Source organism: Penaeus chinensis, chromosome 5 (assembly GCF_019202785.1).
Source record: "Penaeus chinensis breed Huanghai No. 1 chromosome 5, ASM1920278v2, whole genome shotgun sequence".
Lineage (NCBI taxonomy): Eukaryota > Metazoa > Arthropoda > Malacostraca > Decapoda > Penaeidae > Penaeus > Penaeus chinensis.
Genome location: NC_061823.1, coordinates 9547340 through 9554839, shown reverse-complemented (window position 1 = coordinate 9554839; position 7500 = coordinate 9547340).

Below are 7500 nucleotides of genomic sequence, written 5' to 3'. Positions count from 1 at the left end.
GACTCGAATGCTCATGTAAATGCCTTTATTTATGATGAGTCGACAGCACATCCAGCTGAACTCTTTTATCATTATTATTCTATTCTTTACCGCAACGAATGCAACTGAGCATGATCGTTTCTCTTCTTCGAACAATCATATTCCTGGACAATGGCTCTTTCGCTAATTACAGATACGTATTGTGAGCCTAACGAGTCTGCACTTATTGCTATGGCCTAAATTGCCTGTAATAGAAAGCACTACGTTATCGTTTATTGTAATTTATTGTCACTGTTATTACAATCATAAATGTCAGTTATATCCATTGTCATAATTGCCTATGAGAATTAATGTCCTTTTCATAATTTGAGTTAATACTTCTGATTATATAATAGTTTATTGTTTATCAGCATTTCTTGTTCATCAACTTCCCATAATGTGAACACCAATAACATCGAGGAGAACTGTCACATCTCACTGATCAAAGGTGGGGATGAACAAAGGTGTAGCTGAACAAAGTGGCTTCACGGAGGTGTGGGTGAACAAAAGTGTGTTCTGGAAAGGTAACTAGCCTCACTAGCTCGTATAAGTAACCGGTCGTCAGTAATCTGCATATGTAAAACGAAAATCACACAGATACACAGAGTAACATACATACATTCAAACAGTTCTGCATTTGTCATCTTGAGAACAGATTTTATATAATTTTCACTATTAGTATCAACTTTATTTTCAACATCATTAGATAATGATTTAGTTGCAATAATGATAATGATAATGATGATGATGATGATAATAATAATAATAATAATAATAATAATAATAATAATAATAATAATAATAATAATAATAATAATAATAATAATAATAATAATAATAATAATAATGAAAATGACAATAATGATAATAATAATAATAATAATAATAATAATAATAATAATAATAATGATAATGATGACAATAATAATAGTATTAATGATGCCATTCATAATGTTAGAAATTATTATTACAATTTATCATAATAACATTAATATTGGGGATGACGATAATAATAAAAGTAATTATAATGATTGAGTTTGTAATAATATTAATAATAATAATTGTAGTGTACGGCTGCACACTCGCCGACTCTAAGGTAGATCTCGCCTGGACTGACATCGTCCTCGGGCACCGAGTGGTTGAGGCCACATGCCTGCCTCCTCTACTACGGAACAAAGGACGCGGGGAACTCTGCGATGCTGCCATTTGATTCGGATGAGACGTCCCGGGCTCCGCTTCCACCAACGATGCGGGCGCACTCGCTGTGCATCCGCACGAGGCTGGTGCTTCACCCGCCATTTGCGCTTCACCCACGTGACTCTAGTGCGACTTCATAATCCGTGACCAAAGCCATACGAGCCGCCAAAGACAGTGTTAAAAACTAATGTGAACATGGTTATAAAAATAACCAAAGAACGTATTTTCAACCAGGTCTCGTTACTTGGATGGCGTTGAAGTCTCCGAGAAAAAAATAAAGATTTATTTAATTCCTAAGTCCAATACCGTAGAGAGTTACAGCCCGAAATGCACAATTTCCACGCAAATTGTACATTACCAGTTTTCCTAGGTATTCTTTCCTTTATTATTATTTTTTAAATATTCTATCTCTTTGGCGACGCTTCCAAAGTGTCAATAAAACCCCTGAAGAGAGTAATGGTTGTTACATATTTTGGCTGTTTGTTTTTCTCTCCCTCTCTCTTTTCATGGTGGTTCGGGTCCTTTGGGTTGTTTGGACTACCGAACTATCGGGTTGGTCTTCCGAAGCTTTGCGTATCTTCTTTTCGCGCCATGCTTATGGGGAAGTTCCGCTCTCGGTATTGTGCTCGCCTTGGATTTACTTCGTTTGGAATTACCTCGCTTGGGATTTACCTCGCTTCGCGCCAGGGTTGACGAATCCGTGTTTTTGCAAGCTAAGTATTTTAATGGTTGTGTGTAGGAGATACCTGGTCTCTGTTGGACTTTGGCGTGTGACTTGCTGCATTACTATTTGCAGGGTGCACTCTCTTCCACGAAAACCCAAAGCAGCACTTTGATTTTACAAAGGGTCATATCATCAAAGGACCACTCACATACAAGGGACACTGCTTGAGGATCCGTACCTCCAGTGTGCCATTTCCTATTATAAGCTGAATTATTACTTAGTTTTTTACTTAGTGTGTGTGTGTGTTTATGATTGGTTGTCTCTTTGTTCTTTTTTTATTTTTTTACTTGGCTTCCGACGCTAAATTGTTTCTTACACCACGTTTTTCTTTCGTTACACAAGTGTTTTTATTCAGAGTTCCTCAGCACTATTCTTTTTATGTTAATCTCCATTCTGGGTTGAAGACTAACTTTTAAATTAAGGTTTAGTGTATTTAGTGTATTTACTCTGTCTAAAAATACTTATGGAGTTAGGACGCCAACTTAGGAGTAAATGTTCGTGAGTTATTATTATTTTTTTTTTACATCTGGTGTTGATTTCCACGTGCATCACCCCCGCTGTGATTAAATTGGTGATGTACGCAACTATCAAAATTTCTCATGACTGAATTATTTGTAGACCTCCCTAATGAGTGCAACTTGTTCAATAAATATCATACCGTCATAGAACTTTCACTCAGTCCCAGTCAGGAAAACAAAGACATCGGTGTTAAGTTCTAGTTCCGACTAAAGCTGAATGCTTAACGTTCTTGGGCTTGGGTCTCCTAAACAGCACATGGCTGGTAACTCTATCTCACAACCCTGAAAGGCTGTAAAAAGGCTAGAAAAATCAGAGTATATTATGCTGATATCCTAGAAGAGATCATAACTTTGCTACACCTGGGTTCCCACTGCCAGCAGGTGGATGCTCAACCCGAAGGGAAGAGGAAGAATTCTATGATCTTGCATTTTTCTTCCATACACGTCCACGCAGACACTCAGCCTACGCTATCTCCCTTTTCACATTTACACACTTACACACCCAACATTCAGCACACATCATCTGTATTTTCCTTCCACCCTTTCTTATACAACATTCACACCCCCATACACAACACACACAGTTCCCGAACCTACTAATCAGGTGGTGGCAGCGTGACGTAGGCCTGGAACCTTACATCTGTTCACTGCAGACGAATATTTTCCTGAATAATTTTATTCTTATTCTCGGTCGAGCCCGAACTCAACCAGACACATAAAAATCTACTTGGTCTACGCCCCGCTACAACTCTCTTTTTGGTGGCAGTGGTGGGATAGAACAGTATATTTTATTATAAAGTGCCTGGTCAAGCCTTTGTGCAATCCATCGCAAGCTAAGTAACAGGTTGTAGAGTAAGTGCTGGTACGCAAAATGCCTTGTACATGCATTAGCGCCCTAAGAGAACCCACTAATGAGTCCCCGGGTTCCTCTGCAAACACCCTCCTTGAGGTCCCCGACTTTCCTCGAGCAGATAACGCTCAACCCCGTGACCACTTCTCGCTCTCGATGTACGAGGAACTGGTGGATAAATTTGAGCGGCTCAATTCTCGGTTCGGTATCCTGGAAGGGCAGTACGCCAATATCGTGCGATTACTGGAGCCCAGGACATCCGAACCTCCCTCTTACGCTCGACCACCAGCTGCGGCCTCTGCATCGCAGGCGGAAGCGGGGGTGCATGCGGTCACGACTGACCACTCGTCTCAGCGAGTCCCCGTCAACCCACGTCCGCTGGACCAGGGCATAACCCTACGCGACCCGATCCCGCCTTACAGGGCGGAGGTCCCAGTCAGCCAGCCTCTTCGGAGGAATCAGGAGTTGGAAACCTGGTTGCGACACATTGAGCAGGCCTATCCTTACGGGACGGATGAGGCTCTGATCCGCGCCGCCCGTGCTAGCTGCAGGGGGACGGCAGACATCGTCATTAACTCCCCAGTTTTCGACGGGATTGGGACCTGGGACGAGTTTAAGGAGACCCTTCGACAACGTCTCCGGGGGACGTGCTCGTCAATGGAGTACCTACGGCATTTGGGGTCGTATGTACTTGATGACACTTCTCCTAGGGACTTTTATCTCGCGGTCGAGACCATGGTTTACCAAGGTATGCGGGATTATCCTGGTGAACTATGACCAGCTGAACCTCTGATGCGGAGAACTTTTCTCCAGGGACTCCCACCCTGGCTGCGGGAAAAGCTCCTTCTGGTAGAGGATCATATCGGCACTATGCTGGGAGGGTAGAGAAACCCTTGGTCAGTTTTTCGAGCGAGTCAGGGCCTCAACCTGGCTCCTCTACTCCTCGGGAGGGTCGATCCCCGGCAGCTTCTCCTCCGGTGGATCCCCTGGCTGACTTGCCGGTACGCACTCGAGAACCCCGGCGCTGGTGTCCCCTCCATCAGGTGACTACGCATGATGCTTCTGAGTGTCGTGCGGTACGGGAGGGTAATCAGTGCACCCGGTGTGGACGCCGAGGGCATGTGGCTGGACGGTGCTTTTTTCGTGCAGAACAGCGTAGCGAACCGCCCGACGGAACACAACAACCATAACCACAACGAACCAGAGATAAAGATGATGGTGGACGCCGAAGGGAGCGACAGTTCCACGGAACCGGAGCTCCCCGAGGCACAGATTCAGGCGGGACGGCCGCTGTTGAATTGTGTGGTTGCTGGGACTAAGGTCCTGGCATTTCTTGATTCAGGAAGTGAGGCAACGGTGTTGAAGGAATCCTGTTTCAGGAGGATTTACAACTCCCCGCTCACACCTCACCCGCGTGGTCTCAAGGGGGCATCTAGAGCCGCGTTGGACATCAAGGGCAGGACAACCCTTGAGTTTAATTTTTCCCGAGCCTGTAAGTGCCGGCACTCGGTGGTCGTGGTGAACGACGACACCAGGTTTCTAGCCGAGTTGCTTATAGGTGTAGACTTGCTACGAAGATTTAATTTTAAGTTGAATCTCTCCCCTGCTCCAGGGGCTAGTTTTGCTACCTTCAATGGGGCCCGACTCGGTGTTTCATTTTCGGGTGCCGGGTCCCTCGGTATCCTGACATACCACGAACCAGGGACCGTAAGACGTTGCTGTAGTACGGGCGATGGGGACCGAGAAGGTGCAGTGAGATGCGCGCAGAGAGTCACTTGCCCTCCTCGGAGGATGATGCACCCGCCTTCCGAGATTCCGCACTAGCATGCGGGCGCGTCCCCGTGATGCACCCGCTTTCTGACGTTCTGCACTGGTGTGCGGGTATACTTGTACGACCGCCTTTCCGATGTCCCCGTGACGAGCGGGCGCGCTCCACATGCGCACACACACACACACACACACACACACACACACACAAACACACACACACACGCACGGACGCACACACACACACACACACACACACACACACACACACACACACACACACACACACACACACACGGACGCACACACACACACGGACGCACACACACACACGGACGCACACACACACACACACACACACACACACACACACACACACACACACGCAAACACACACACACGGACGCACGCACACACACACACACGGACGCACGCACGCACACACACGGACGCACGCACGCACGCACACACACACATACACACACACACACACACACACACACACACACACACACACACACGGACGCATACACACACACACAATACACACTCACACATGCACGCGCGCGCGCTTACACATACACACCCACTCACACACACACACACACGCAAGTACATACACATACGCATACACATACACATACACGCACACACACACACACACACACACACACACACACACACACACACACACACACACGCACGCAAGTACACACACACACACAATACACACTCACACATGCACGCGCGCGCGCTTACACATACACACCCACTCACACACACACACACGCATACTCTGACACACACACGCACCCTTATCTGCTGCACAGAGGCCCCTCAGGCGCACACCTCTTTACGCGAGACAAGGCGGCTGGCGCGCGAGAGGACGCCAACAGATTCGCATGGAGCAAGCCGCTTCTCGCAAGGAAAGAGTTGCTCGAGCTATTGCAAGCATGCACGCCCAGAAGAAGGCGGTTCCCCAGGAGACCGACGACTTCGACGCCTGCTTCAAGAGGGTGCACGCCCGCCGCCACCGATAGCTGCTCGCGCCGAAAAGGCGGAACCCGGTGGAGTCTTCCCTTCCGAAGGCCTTCCCTAAGGAGGAGCAGACCGCCCAGGCGCCCGAGGCCGAGAGCAACACGGCTCCGCAGAAGGAGCCTTTCCTTCCGAACGACTCCCTTAAGGAGGAGCAGACCGCCCAGGCGCCCGAGGCCGAGAGCAACACGGCTCCGCAGAAGGAGTCTTCCCTCCCGAAGGCCTCCCCTAAGGAGGAGCAGACCGCCCAGGCGCTGCCCGCCAAGCGCCCCGCCCAAGACGAGGGCGAGACGAGCCCCAAGAAGGCGAGGACGACTCCGGCCGAGGAGCAGGGCGCTCCTCGTGAGGACCAAGCCGCCCAACCGCCCGCAGGCAAGCACGCCCGCGAGACCGAGAGACAGGAAGAGCGGCCCCGCGTCGCCGTTTCTCAGAGGTCGCTCGCCTTCGACGACTACTTCAAGAGGGTGCACGCCTTGAGGTTCCGGGACTCGACTGCGTCGAGAAAGCCGATCCCGTAGGAGGTCGACTTCCTGACTCGCTTCTGCCTCGACCAGCGCTTGCCCGTCCTGTCCCGCCAGTAGTTCGAGGACTGCCAGGGATCCATGCAAATCCCCATGGGCGAGGGCAGCTACGGCAGGAAGTTCCTCAACAGGTAACTTGAGATGGTACTCAAGCATGCCAAGAACCTGGAAAAGTTCCGCATACTGCTGCTGGAGGCCGTGGTGATGAATCTGTTCGTGGAGCACCACAGCTTTCAGCGCCTGGTGGGCGTGTTCCCGCAGGAGTTGTGCCTCGTGACGCGCTACGCCGGCCAGACCCTCGACCACTACATACCCTCCAGCCGCCTCAAGACGGAGCACAGGTACTCCGTCATGATGCAGGTGTGCAATACCCTGCAAGACTTCCACCGGGACGGCTTTGCGCACAACAGCCTCAGTCCGCAGAGCGTGTGCGTCAAGCTCACGGAGTCGGGGCCAAAGGTGACCCTCTCCAACTTCGGCCTCGCCATGGTGGCCGGCCGGCGCCCAAGGCTGGGCGTCGCGTGGACCAAGCGCTTGCACTTCGCGCCCGAGATCTGCGGCGACGAGAACCCGGAGTGCTGCGGCTGGCAGTCCGACGCCTACAGCGTCGGCAAGCTGATGCACCAGCTGTTCGGCAGCAAGGAGCTGCCACTGATGCTCAACTCCTGGTACGTCAAGAGCCAGGCCGTGCGCCCCAGCGAGCGCAGAAACCTGGCCTCGCTGCTCGTGTCCTTGGACCACCAGAAGATCTCCCAGCTCCGCCTGGGCTACTGAGTGTCTTCGCTTTGCGAAGCCTTGGCGCACCACGGGAAGCAAACTTATGATTTTACGATAAACCCTGCTCTTTAGTTTGTGAATACCCCTAATTGT